This window comes from Cylas formicarius, unplaced genomic scaffold, assembly GCF_029955315.1.
Source record: "Cylas formicarius isolate icCylForm1 unplaced genomic scaffold, icCylForm1.1 PGA_scaffold_4__25_contigs__length_36172078, whole genome shotgun sequence".
NCBI classification, from domain to species: domain Eukaryota; kingdom Metazoa; phylum Arthropoda; class Insecta; order Coleoptera; family Brentidae; genus Cylas; species Cylas formicarius.
In genome coordinates this window covers 33,058,677-33,073,890 of record NW_026844334.1, presented here as the reverse complement: position 1 = coordinate 33,073,890, position 15,214 = coordinate 33,058,677, and the positions used below count along the sequence as shown (strand labels likewise).

At 32.8% G+C, this 15,214-nt stretch overlaps 1 protein-coding gene across 8 annotated transcripts in view; it reads left to right on the top strand.

The window, feature by feature from the left end:
- Positions 1-15,214, top strand: part of LOC132701184 (F-box only protein 28) — a 149,418-nt gene that overhangs the window by 32,706 nt on the left and 101,498 nt on the right. For 2 of the 8 annotated variants that reach the window (XR_009618729.1, XM_060668913.1), the window contains exon 10: positions 5,434-14,881. The exons of the other annotated variants lie outside the window; for them this stretch is intronic. The gene's annotated coding sequence lies outside the window, so the exon portion shown is untranslated. Of the gene's footprint in view, positions 1-5,433; positions 14,882-15,214 lie in introns of those variants that run through there. 8 annotated transcript variants of the gene reach the window in all.

Below are 15,214 nucleotides of genomic sequence, written 5' to 3'. Positions count from 1 at the left end.
TTTATCACTCTTTAGTTTATTTTTAGATTTAGATTACCTTTTTGGTACTTATTTGATTATGTTTTTTTCCCCTTTTTCTTTTGATAATGCACACATACGCCACATCATTCACAATAAAACTAAGGGGTGTTTTTTTTTCGATGTATAGAACTTTAAGTTGCACTAAAACAACGGCGGATTATTCGATTGGCATGAATTTTATTTATCCGAAAGATGGCATGTGGCATTACATTTTGAATATGATTTCTGGCATATGAGCGCCACGGCTGGCGCGGATGTAGTCCAATCTGGACGTCCAATTTTCGATGACTTTTTCCAACATTTGTGGCCGTATATCGGCAATAACACGGCGAATGTTGTCTTCCAAATGGTCAAGCGTTTGTGGCTTATCCGCATAGACCAATGACTTTACATAGCCCCACATAAAGTAGTCTAGCGGTGTTAAATCGCAAGATCTTGGAATCCAATTCACAGGTCCAAAAAGTGAAATTAGACGGTCACCAAACGTGTCTTTCAATAAATCGATTGTGGTACGAGCTGTGTGACATGTTGCGCCGTCTTGTTGAAACCACATCTCCTGAACATCATAGTTATTCAAATCAGGAATGAAAGAGTTAGTAATCATAGCTCTATACCGATCACCATTGACTGTAACGTTCTGGCTATTATCGTTTTTGAAGAAGTACGGACCAATGATTCCACCAGCCCATAAAGCGCACCAAACAGTCAGTTTTTCTGGATGTAACGGTGTTTCGACATACACTTGAGGATTAGCTTCGCTCCAAATGCGGCAGTTTTGTTTGTTGACGTAGCCATTCAACCAGAAGTGCGCTTCATCGCTAAACAAAATTCGCTTATGAAAATCGGGAACAACGGCAATCTCGTTTTGGGCCCATTCGATGAGTCTACGCCTTACTTGATGTTCGTTTGGCTTCAATTCTTGCACGAGTTGGATTTTGTAAGTACGTAAACCAAGATCCTGGGGTGTATATGTATAACTACGTTTTCATGTTTAAGTTAATATCTATCAAAAAAACAAAACAAAAACAAAAATCTTTGGACTATTTGAAATTGGTTTACATGCTTTAAATTTGTGAGAAGATTTAAAAAAAAATATTCTCTCGGATCTTATTGTCAAATTTTGCATCTAGCAGGTAAAAGCGGGCAAATCTATTTTCACCTTAATTTCTGATAGAATTTGATGACCTTTAGATGATTGTTATAAGTATAAGAAATTTTTGGCTAAGTTATAAAAAAAAATTGAAATCTTCTGTTTGCCAAGTCAGTAAAAAAAGACGGGGATAATAAAAACTTTGAATAAAAAAGAATATAATCTATTGGACATAAGTATTGCAACAAATCAAAAAAATCCCAGGATTTTAAATAATTGAAAAATTCATGTAATCGCTTCGTACAGCAGAATTCAAGGCATCACGTCAGTAAAGAAGTTGAAGGATAATTTGTTAAAAAACTGCACTGACGAAAGTATTGCAACATTTTTTGTTATGGTCGACTTATTAAATAGACAAAAAATCGACAATATTTTAAACACTATAAAGAAACAAGAATACCATTTACATTAACTAAGGAAGAAACGTGCGTCTACACAAGCTACACTCAGAATAGTGGCGCCTTTTTTTATTTCCAAGTTATCTAAGCATCTATTAACAATTTTACAAACTTTAATACATCGGTTTATGTATAATAATAACGCATACCAAATATCAACACTCAAAACCCAATATTTAAGTTTCAATAAATAATTAAAATTGTGACACACGGTTATTCCTTTTAAACAACACTAAACGTGCTAGAATGATCGTGACGTCATACCGGTGCTTTTCGGTTATAGTTTTATTCTCAGGTTTTAGGCCGAGAATTATATTATTTACGTTTATCTTTGGCAATATGTATTTGTGTTTGTGTGCTTTACATGATAATAATGGAAGCAACACAAAAACAATATTACAAATCGTGCTTGAGTACAATCCGTAAAACGTCATAAACTTTTTATTCGTCGTTAGCCGTCGTTTTTTGTTAACATTGTTTCAAGGGCAATATACTTTAAAATCAGTATTTAGGTTTCCACTAGTTAAAAAAAATACTTTTTGTTTTTTTTGTTGAGTAATTTACATTTCATTTGATATACCGTTTGAATTTTAAAAACTAGAAAACTTTAATATTTAAATTATTTCTTCAGCTCAGCAACTCCTTTCCCCATTTTCTTTTCGAAACGGCGTTAACAAAACAGTAAGTTGCAAACTAAATTTTCGTCCTGAATCCATCACACCAATGTGCAAAATGCAACAAACTATTTTTGTTGCAATGCTTTTGACACCCAAAAAATATCAAGCAACTAAACGTCAAATTATAGAATTTTGTTTTGTTTTGCCAACTTGAAAAAGAAATATGTAATAATATTGATAACATAATCTCCTGTTTTTGTATAATATTGTGCATTTGTTCCATTTTTTGTTTCGTTGCAATGTTTATGTCCGAACATAATATACAAAGGGTTTTCCAGGAGTCGAATGACTCAACACTGGCGTAAATTAAATTTAAAACCGAGGTGATGTACCGAAAGTGTAATTAACTACGTAACCACCTAAGCTGTAATACTACATATGCTTTCAAATGCGTTATAGCATTCCAAGTATATCTGATATACAGGATGTTATTGAATGACGTCATACAATTTAATCAATGAATCTCCAGTTCGAGTGATAAATGGAGAAAATGCTATTAATAATGTTACTACAAAATGTTTGTCATGCTGCTGAGTCTTTCTCTGGGATGGAGCAATGATAGCGATATAAGCCATATAATTGTTTTATTTTGTCTACTAACTGTCCAAATATATATTTTTTTTAATATTAGTGTTATACTCCAGTCAGAGCAGTGACGTATAGTGGCATAATGAAAAATGTCTTAGCTATATTGCTAGCATAACCATAAATAACGATTTCAAAACTGGGAAACAAAATTCCTAGGTCAATTTACGACATCCAGTAATGAACTGTATCGTGCTATGACGTAACTGCACAATTGCTGCGGCTGGACTTTATTAAGATTTCGACGGCATCCGAATATGAAAAAAAAACTTTCTTCGTATTTTGTCTACTAACGCTACAAAGACTTAGCTAGTACTACAAAGCGTACATATTCTACACAGTTTTGTCCTAATTATTTTTACCTGAAATGTCAATCAAAGTAGTAGTAGACTGTCGTAAGAGACTAACCAAAAATTAACTTTTCACAGAAACTTCTACAGGCTACTGTAATACTATTACGGATTACGTTGGCTTCTTCGGAGTTTACCTTAAACTGGTTTGCATTCTACTACCACTAGTACTTTATTATGGTATATAGTCCTTCACTTTCATAATCTAATTCTTAAGTCTACGTACGTACTAAGTATTATAGGCGCAGGAACGGCTCTGTGGTTCTGGTTTTTGTGGCTGGTGCAGTAACTGCTGACTGGTGTTTGCAGCTACGATTGTGCATGTCCACCCCTAACGCAGCCGTTAGCCTCAGTCTTTTACAGGTCCCTCTAGCAGTGGTATGTCCTTTGTGGGTCGTTCACTTGATAATTGAAGCAGACCCTGATGGGGTCGATCAGGATGTTGCGTCTTTTTCCAGAAATTCCTTGCTTGCGTTTGCTAAGTATTTTTCAACTGGCTTGATGTCCAGGTCGCATCTGAACTGGTCGTTTCTCATGTACCATGGTGCATCCACGATCTACCGCAGAGTCTATAAGACCTCCAGATCTGCCACGACTCTCTTGGCGGTCTGGCACCAGGCCGGGTCCGCCAGTCTGTTGACCCAGTTGGCTGCACCTGTGTAGTAGTGATCTCAATTTAGCTCTAACCCTGTAGCCTTCGAACTTGTAGTCTTTCTGTGGTCTTTCCAGTCCATTCATTCACATGCCGAACTGGATCCCCATATATTTGATGCCGTTTACCCATCTGGACCTAGATCCGTTGATGGTGATGTTCAACCTGGGGTCTTTTTCTTCTTGCCGAAGAGGTTGGTCTGAGTTTTGTCGCCGTTGATCTGTATCGTCCAGGCGTTTGCCCAGAGAGTTGCGTAGTTGAGGTGCTCCTGTGTGTGCGTATATTTTGTTAGTCGGACTGCTTGATGCGTTGTGGATTTTTCTACTCGGAAGCCTAGCTGCTCTTATGGGATCATGGCTGCTACCTGCGGAAGATTTTGCAGTCTGTTGAGGATGATTCTCTGAACTACTTCTCCACTGAGGAAAGTAGACTGATCGATCGGTCGTTGTTCGGGATTACGTTGACTTTTCTGGCCTTGAGATGGTTTGCATTCTGCTTATATACGTCTTCAGGGGGCGAAGCTAAACGAGAGACATTAACACTATCTCTGATGACTGATGGTGAAACATAAAAACCTGAGTTGCGGTTAAAACCGTTTACAGCTTTCTATGGATTCTCAGATTTTTCTTGGGTAGAGGAATTGATTACATGCAAGAATTTTAGTATGGTATGTCTGGTTTCATGATTGTGTTCGGAAAATGGTGATGACCCTATTTGTCTTACTTTTAAGGCTCTTTCATGTTCTTTTAGCCTTATTGATATTTTTTGCCAGTTTATGCATTATATTCCTTGCCACATATTTCTGTAAACGGAATGACCCAACGTTAGGTCTGATTTTCAATTAACAAGAATATCTAAGAATCGAAGATTATTATTAGTTTCTAATTCAATGGTAAAAATAAATGTGGGTCGGATTCTTGACCATGACGCCAAATAACAAAAATATCATAAACATAGCTTTTCCATAATTTGGGTGAAACGTATCCAGAGCTTTCTTCTCAAAAGCTTCCATAAATATATTCGCGATAACTGGTGATAATGGAACCAACTAACCAAAGTCATGCTTGTTCCGAGATCTACCTAATTATATCTGATGGTTTCCTTATTATTGAATTAACTACCACTATTAGATTGTGTATGGTGTTGTGTATTATGACTACAGGGTGAGAAACGTCCGACCTCTTTAATGACGGATTCATGCAAACCGTTCACGGTTTCCTTTATGGTGAATAATTTATTCTCTTTCTTCAACAGATGCCAAAAAATGTTATTAGTGGAACTGACATTCGAGGTCCGTCTGCGTATATTTCATTTCACCTAAGATATTAATGATAGGTTAAAAGAACCATTAAACTTTTTACAACTTTTTTTATCCGATTTGGACCGAACAAAATATCAATTCAATCGATTCAGTAATTAGATTATATGTAAAATAACGCCCTGTTTAATCTATCGCATGCCACACGGTATCATATACTGCACAATACGCTTTTGGATAAAAGAATAAAGATGAAGAAGAAATCAAGTTATTTTTAATGCGTGTATGACATTTTACCGAACATTCTTTCCGTATATACCTTATTTCATAAGTGTTACACAGTTTTCAGGAGTGTCACATCCGAGTGAAGAAGTGAAAAAGACGATGACAGCAACGGCGTTTACATTTTTAAATTGTCAGTCATTGTTTGTAGAAATCTCAAAATCCACTAGCTTCTAGTTTGTGACCTCTTGCACAGGTTCTTGTTTAACTTGCAGAATGAACCAACAAAGAATCATTGTGTACGTAGTAAAGGCAAAAACAGTTTCATATCTCCGATTCCACATGAAAAATTAGTATTGGTTTGTTGTGACTTAGAAATGATATTTGTTGCATACTAGATACGAGAAAGTGGGAACAATCTATAACTTTTAAATAATGAGCTTTTAAATAATGACTTTTAAATAATAATGAAGAAACAGATCAGTAAATATGTTTTTATACAAATAATAGTAGTTTACATAAAAATGGAAAATTTTTGGTTGCCTACGAGAAAAATTCCTTTTGTTAAGAATATAATTTATATTGACCGATTAAATGGTTATAAAAAATAATATAGCCACAAAGTATCACAGAACAAGTTGATAATCAATGAACGGGAATAAGCTTCATTTCCTTTTTATAAAGACTGCCTCAAAAGTAGGGCAAAATTTGAATTAAATAAAAAACAGTTTTTTTTCTTTAAATTGTTTTTTTATTGAATCGAAAATTATAAATAGGGTTGAATTTCCCCCCTTCAATCTACACGTGGTTGCAGTACAATAAAAAGAAATTCAATGATGTCAAATCACTTGATCTAGGGGGCAAATCTTATCACCTAAGCGAGAAAGTACTTAACTAAGAAATGTTATGGCATGTAGCACCGTCTTGTAGAAATCACATCCATATCAGCCACCATTCACCAAACAGTGATATATTGACGATGCATTTGAACTGAGGAGGCTTTTACTTGATGAAAATAAGAACTAAAAGTTCAAGAGTTTCACGAAATTATATATTTTTACATGACATTTGTTTTGACAACACCGTGTCTTCGTCAAATGTCACACGGTGTTGTCGAAATAATTGTCATGTGAAAATATATAATTTCGTGAAAATCTGAACTTTTAGTTCTTATTTATTTTGACGATACATTTGTTTTTCGATAATCACATTTATGTTCTCTGAACGCCAAACGCGGCAATTTTGACAGTTTGCAAAGCAATCATGGTAAAAATGTGCTTGTCGATATTCAATAATCACCAACACTCTCACGCACTCGTTCCATATTGACATTTGATGAACGGATTGTTTTTAACGACTAATATGTTTAGCATCATCAGTTGGTCCAGTTTGCCTGAATTTTCCAATTACTCACAGTTAACGAAGTTAAATCACTATTCCGACCATATTTTGTACACAATTTTCGAAATGTGACTACCAAACTTTCATTATTTTTGAAATATTGTTCAACAATGAATTTGTGTATTTGTGCTATACCACCAGCTGTCGAATTGTTAATTTTTCTGCGTTGTCAACGGTTTACTGCGAACTTTAGAAGCTATGGCTTCAAAACCATTTTCTCAGATTTCTGAGCCAAGATATTCTTCCAACAGATTTTTTTTTTAATTTTGCGGGTTGCGGGATATAATAAGATATTGGAGATTTCTCTTTTTCACTTCCTGCAGGATTTCTACATCTTTCTCCATTCTTCTCGTTGAGAATCCAAGCTTCTACACTATATAAAAAGACTGCGAAAATATAACAAGCTCAGATCGCGGCTACAGAGCAGTTTTTTGGTCTTCATAAAGGATACATGGGACTTCTCAATACGAATCCTTATTTTTGACACTTTCCAGCATTTCACCTTCCATTTACAACTGTTCATTAAGCGCCTCACTTTTGGTAACAATCATATACTTGGTCTTTTTAATGTTGAATGCCAGACCATATTCTCGACTAACTGTGATGAGATTATTCAACATATTTTGTAGATCTTGCATGTTTTCAGCGAGAAGCGCATATCTAATGACGCCAATTAAAAATTTGACACTAGTTGTCAATTTTAACCGGTGTCAAATATTGACATACCATCATTTGGGAGCTTATGAAAAACTAAGATTCGTTTTGATTGTATAGCCCGTTAAAGTTAGAAAAAGACCAATTTTCAACCGTCAATATCTCGAAAACATTTGAAATAAGATTTAAAAGAATTTTAAGAAGAATCCAAGAAATTGCTGTTGGAGATTCCAATATTGCCATCGATTTTGAAATTTTTCAACATTAAAACATTTTTTAAATATAGTTTATCATATTTTATGGCAATATGCCATATTGGACCAAATTTGTTACGGTATACTTTTATTTGATTTTTTAAATTAATAAAACTATTAAAAAACACTGTAGCTCTGGTATCACAGAAAATTGCATTACGGTTTTATTTATTTGCTAAATTGCAGCATTTGCATCTCTACAATTTTTGTCTGATTTTGTTTTTTTTTTATTGGGACCCCTCACTTTTCATATGCACCATGGCTTTCGGACGATTTCTAAAAAAAAATTAGTAGTCCTTAATGTTCCGAACAAATGGACCCATCAACTGTGCAAATGGTCCGATTTTCACAAAACTTTTTTTTTATATCGATAGCCAAAGAAAAATAATACAATACATTGTTCGGACGGTGTAACAACGACAAGTCAAACAAGTAAACAAGTAAAAAGTTACAGGTCGTTAGAGTGTGAATTTAATTTTCGACATATTTTATTTAACTTCAAAAATGTCTAAGGATTTTGGATGAAGTTATTTGAGGATAACAATAAACGATATCAATTTCGCCCAAATACGTACAAAATTATTTTTTGTGGTTAATTTTACTAAAATACATTTTGCGCCATTCTGTATGTCAATAATAAATAAATATTGAATTTTTCAGCAAAAAAATGCATAGTTGCTAAATCTATTGATAAAGTTAACGTTATCACTCAAAAAGAGAATCGAATAAAACGGGGACTTCTGCACCTCTTATTTTGGCGTTATTGTACTTTATACCGTGCACACTTGACGAGAAATAACGTTTTCCCTCGTTAACAGATTAAGTCCGATGCCACCTACGCCGAAATAAAGCCCGTTACTAAAATTTAAAACATAAGCATTGCTTTTATTTTATTGTACTTGAACCGTAAAGAAATTGTAAAAAACAAAACCAGAAAGAAACACCACTAAAATGTTACTGTAACTGTCGCCAACTCTCACATACTGAAGTGAGATATGGACGACGACAAAGCGAGGAGAAAGCAGAATCCAGGCTAAAGAAATGAAATTTTTATGAAGCGTTAAAGGCTGTACAACACGAGACCAAATTAGAAATGAAAACATCTCGCCACAATAGATGAGTTAAACGAAAAGGTTAAAGAATATAAAAAAAACTCAAAAAATATTGCTTAGGCAGACCGCGTAAAAGGCATGAAGTACAGATAAATTGTTACTGTTTCAATATTTTTATTTGACTAGTTTCTTGTTTATTCTATTCTTTCTACGTCATTCTTATTACTTCACACCAAGGAAAAGGTCACCCCCCCCCCCCCCCGCCCCGAAGGCCTAAATCCTTTATTAAATCCTAACCCGTAGGATATAATTCAGGATTATTTTAGACCCATAACATTACTTCTAAATTAAAAGTAGAAGGAACAATATTTCTTCAGAAAAGTTAAGCTACAATAGGTTAAGAACCAATAAAGCAACATAAGGGTGAAATTTCGTAAATGGTGCAAAAAGTCCCTAATACGGGTCTGTTCGCGCAAGAGGTAAAAGGGCATATTATGGTACCGTCAAAATGTTAGACAAAGAGGCAAGTCTAATTCCACTCGTAATTAGGTACAGCAAATAAAAACCAGAATTTATATTTAGAAACTTCGATAGCATACCATTTAATAAGGGATCAATAATATTTGCAGATCATTTTGATATAACTAATTTGTTTGGGTTTTACGTTATCATTTCAGAATAAATTTAAACTGTAGTGCAATTTTAAACTTAACGACTTTTTCAAATTTCCATTTGATAAGAAATCGATGTCTGGAGATCATTTTGTTTCTATGAACATTATGATTTCGAAAGTCAAATTCTGAATTTTTATTGAATAAATTCCAGCTTAGACGACTTTCTCAATTTTCTATTTTTTTTTTTTGTAGAAAAATGTTTGTTATTTTTTCGTTTTATTTCATTTAAATGAGGATTTACTAGTGCCATTGCGGAAATTATTATAAAACTAATAATATATGCATATACATATTAAATTAGTTTGTGGGCTATTAAGAGTGAAACAAAATCAGACGTCCCATTAAATTAATATTACAATTTTTTGCTATTAATTTAGCTTTATCCGTCTAATTCCAAGGTATCAAACCAAAGAAGACAAATCTAATTGCTATAGATAGTCGGACAACTTTCAACGTCTAATATAATATCCGAAAAAACTTTACTATTAGGGTGAAGGAAATCACAACAAAACTTGTTCGATTCAAGTCGCTGCCATTTTTTTAATGTATTATCGATTCATGTTGAACACAAGCTTTTGCAAAAATAGCCATAAATAAATTAGAAAATATTAAGAAGATAGTAAGAAATCATACACTAAATCTCCAAGTAAATTAATTGGATTAATTGAGGAATTCAAATTATGTTTACCGTTTCCTTATGCCTGAATTGGTCTAACTTTTGATCCTACAAACATTATTTCAGGAAGGGGATCAGTTCCATGATTCTAATACCGATGTTCTATTTTTTCCAAAAACCTGGTTTGATCAGCTGTGAAGATTTTGATTACGTTGAATTTTGTTTTAAAATGTCAAATGGAGGTTTGAAATTTGACAGTTTTTTGTAGTTTGAATTTTTAATAATATTTGATAAGGAGTAAAAAAAATAAAACTTAAACTACGACATCAGTTTTCAATTTATTTGGTGGCAAAAAAATGTACATTGTGGACCGTTTATTATAGGATTACACCTTATCTTTCAATTGAGAAAGCCTATTTTACACCAGACAGGATCATTACCTCCTGTTTTATTAATTCTTTTAGATTCTTATAAATTTAAAAAATGGACAAATGTTTTCAAGGAATAGAACATTAAGCATATATAAAATCTTGCCGATTGCCATTTAAACGTTAATGTGTTTTGGTTAAACAGGAACAAAACGATTGTCGTTCTCTGTTTAACCCTAGACTTTTACGTTCCATTTTACTCGGTCGTCGTATTTTAATTGGTATTATTCCTACGGGGTTCTTGAAATATAACAATTGTAAAGTTGTCCATCGAAATTTATAGGTTATGTTTATAGTAAAAAGTAAAAAAAAACATTCATTTAAAACTTTGCTTTATACCTACAAAATTGAAGAATTTGGGAGAAATTGGTACAAAAAGCTCACCTAAAAATTATCTTTGGCTTATAACAGATGGGTGTAAGTGTAAATAGAGGTGACGAGCTCTTTGTACACCAAAAGTTATCATTTGTTTAACATATCATCGTTTAACATAACGCGAACAAACGTTGCACCTGTATTTGAGATCTTGAATGATCCCAAATTAATTTTCTGAAGAAAATAAGATCAAGATTAAGTTGCATACGATTTTATTTAACGAATGACACTGCATTTTGTCTGTGTTCGCTATGACATGATCCAATTGTTGGAAAAGGCAAAAGGCAAGGAGTGTTGCTATGGTAACTATGTAACGTCGAAGAGAATAATTCCGAAAAGAGGGCAATTAATAATACCCTGTGTGAGATTAGAGATTATAATGTAACATTACAAAAAATTTCATAATTAGAAGTAATGCAAACCACATCTGATTAATTTGAGCGTTGAGCACCAATACACAAAACAAGAAAAAATACGCTCGCCTATGAAACACGTCTTCTATTTGTTTACATACGAGTAAAAGACATTCCGCAATTCAAACTGCCAAGTTTGTTCAAGTCTTTGGAATAGAAATATCCAAAAACACCTTTTTACTTTCAAAAAGTCACTTTTTGAGGTTAAAAAGTTCCCATACATTGGCGTTCGTTATAACGTTGTCACCTAATAAGACATTTCCTGCAAACCATATCGTTACTGTTAAAAAAAGATTTATTTGTTATTTTATGGGTAATGTCACTTAATGAAAGGAATGCTATCTGTCTCGATAATATATCTATTATCCGCATTCAAATGTATTCTTGGTTGGTTCATTTTGTCATAATAATATGCTCCATGTTCCACAGTTTTACCATTTAAAATAGAAAGTTCAGTCAAATAAAAATTGAACGACGAACTGTAATTGTATATAATTTGTCGAGTCAAAACGGCCATACTCTTGTATCTGTTATATTTTAGTAATTTCCTTAGTAGCGCTAGCTGTTTATTCTTTAATAGTTAAAGTACCTTATTTAGTTAATGTACAATAATTATATTTAATTTGAATTTTAATATGGTACAACATGATTTAGGATAACATCGTATTTTATTATTTTTAAGTAAGGACAGAATTGTTCAATCCTTTGTACAACCACCGACACACCAATTTGAAGCTTCATGAAGAAATTAAAGCTGCATTACCGTGCAATATGTATTTAAATTTTGTTAATGCTGTAGCTTTTTGGTCACTTCCGTTTCGATTTGAAATTATAGCTATTGGATTCAACAATATCTGTACCTAAAAAGTGACGAATTCGTACTTTAATAAGTAAACGCGAAAATTTAAGCTTCTGCTATTTGACTATGAGAAAAGAATTATTCGATATTTCGATTCTTTTCGGCTTGTGATTTATCGAATTTTTGGGTATGATTTAAAGGTATTGATTACGAAAGAGCACCCTGCGACGAAAATCAGTAATTTCAAAATTAGGTTGATTCCCTATTTCATAATGGGAATTTATGGGATCCGATTTTTTTATGGGAAAAAAGTAGGTAGTCATTTTTGTAGTATTTGTAAAACAGTTTTTGGATTTTTTTTTATCTAGAATTTTACTGTTGACTAATTCTGAGTATATATAGTTAGTACTAAATAACTCGTTTTATTAATTCATTATTAAGTGCAGTTTTTTCGTATTGGTTAATAATTATAATCTATGTTCAAAATCATGAAAATTCAAGAACATTGTCTTTGCCACAAATTTACAATGTGAAAACAAATGCAACAAATATAAAATTAACAAAAATAGGATCCATAAACATATACACAAAAATTCTTTAAAACATACTTTTAACGACAACAATATAGTCAAACCGGAAATAATTAATTTTCTAGAAACTTAAATTTTTTAAATTAAAAAGAAGGGCATTAGCAAAGACAAAAGTGGTAGGAAAATATCAACGAATTATAAAATTTTCCCCATGCTTTCGATGTAACATCCATGCTCAAGTGATTTTTTTTGTCATGACTTATTGGTGGAAAACATGTACATATGGCGTCCCGAAATTTCCGTTATGTTCTAAAAATGGAATTTACATTGAGTGAACAAAAAGTGATTACAGAGAAAACTTGTGACAAAAATCTAAAATAAAATGAATGGTGAATGAATGGAACAAATAATCTCAGTCTCTTTTAAACCATCTTATATCAGCAACAAATCATACACATTTTAAAATAATTGTATTAGTTAAATTAAAGCAGCCATGCATGCAAATACAAATAAAAAATAAGAATTATATTTGGTATATTCGATAGGGATAAAAAACATTTGTGAGAGTTATTGAGAATTGCAATTATTTGGAATGATACATTTTCAAAAATGCGCGCATTGGGACAAAAGCGGAAAAAATATCCATTGTGAAGAAGATATCAGGCATATATTATCAATAAAATCATCATTCCTTTGAAAATAATAATAATCGATTCATAAAAGTAATTAATTGTCCGAATATCAAACCCCTAAAGTTAAATCAGAAAACTGGTCTAGAGAAAGCGAAATAAATCTAATGGATTAATATAAATTCACCTGCCAAGATTTTTCAATATATAAAATATATAAACATTTTTCGATGAAACTGGCAAATCTAAAAACCTAAGCAAACAATCCTACATCCTCTGTTTTCACAAATGTCTCAAATTATTCACAGTGAATCACCCTATATATATCTCTATATATCTCTCACCTCAAGACATCGTGTTATACAAAAGTAATTTAATATATTCTGTAAGCTATATAATATGTTCTGCATAACAGCCTTTTTGTCCCAATGTGCGACGTCTCTAGCTGTGATGTAATGTGTAAATGCGAAGTAAGGAAAACTTGCGATATAAATATTAGTCTTCACTTTATCCTGCCACTCGTGGAGTTGCCATCGCCCATATTTTTCATCCGACTGAAGTCCCCTCCATTTGTCGCCCTCAGACAACGGAAGAGATTATTCTACCAACCTGCATTATATCCCAAAGGTGTAAATATTTTTAACTTAAAGAATGAAAACTTCCTAGGGTAAGATTTCTTCTTAACATAGTGGTAAAGTGGCGCCACTTATGAAAAATGAAGTTTAGGCTGTTAAATATTTCCCCACCAAACAAATTTCTTGTTTTAGATTTTGCTCAATTATATCATCCCATCTCTTGTCATTACTAGTAGGTTTCAATGGACCACTATGGATCTAGGTCTTCAAAAAGTATGGGCCTAACAACGGTCTAACACAGTGATTTGAATTTGTATGGCTTAATTCAGATTAAGTGTAAAATTTTTTGGTTAGTTTTGGTTATTATATTTACAAGAAAAGTTATTCGAAGAAATATCAAGCGTTGATAATTTCAAATCGCTTTATCAAACCGTTCGCAATGATTAGATTTCCCACTTTTGTGGCCTGGTTAACAATGAAAAAGAGCAGTTCAGATTATAAACTGCGTTCATTCGCAATTTTTATCCATTTAAACCTTTTCAAACGCGTTGATTTCAATGTGTAGAACTGGAAGTGGTATTGAATTCAATTTTGAAAAATAACTGGTTACCGTTCTGAACTCCCTAGTTGATCTCTACTCTGTGATATTGACAAAAAAGTGGATTTATAATAGTCAAATGGTTTTCTATACATTTTACTTGTACTACTGATGATTGCACAATTATTAACGTTTTCCAGGTTTAGCGAACAAAAAGAAATGTCGTGTATTACTAATTGGGGAGAATGGCATTGATTAATCATAATTTTGTTACTTATTTCGGGCACCGATGAAGTTATTTATTTTCTAAGTGGGGTGTAGGTCAGTAGGGAATTTACTTTGGAGGTAACTTTTCGTGCTATAATGAAACCCAATATATTTGTAAATAATTTGTTGTCATTTTAATATATCTGCATTTTAGTAGAGAATTACTGAGGTAATAATGAGAAAAGTTACCTTTGTTGGTTAATAGAATTTTAATTCTGCATCTGGAAGTGTCCTTTTTGTTTTCTCCTAATTTTTAACTAGACATAGGAGTGATAGATAAAAATAACGCAAAAAAATAAAAAAATATATATTTTAAAACCTAATAAATGTACAATGTACTCCATATATTTTATTTACTTAATAAATTATTTGTGTGAGTTTTCGTTTCATTCCCTCTACATTGAACCAACCTGTACATTAAAAACCCGTACACCTAATTTGTCAAGATGTAAGTTAAAATGTGCACGGTGTCACCACACCGATGAGGCACCGTGAGATATGAGATATTTTTCTACAACAGTACTAAGAAGAGATCTCGATAACGGTGCATCGTACACCGTAGCCGTTGGTACAGATGGAATCAGCATCGAAAAAAAAACCGTTTTTTTTTGTCTGTCCGTTCTCTGTTCAAGTGTTTTTGGACGATAACTTCCGAACGGTTTGAGCTTCACGCTTCAAATTTTGCTCCTTTTTAAC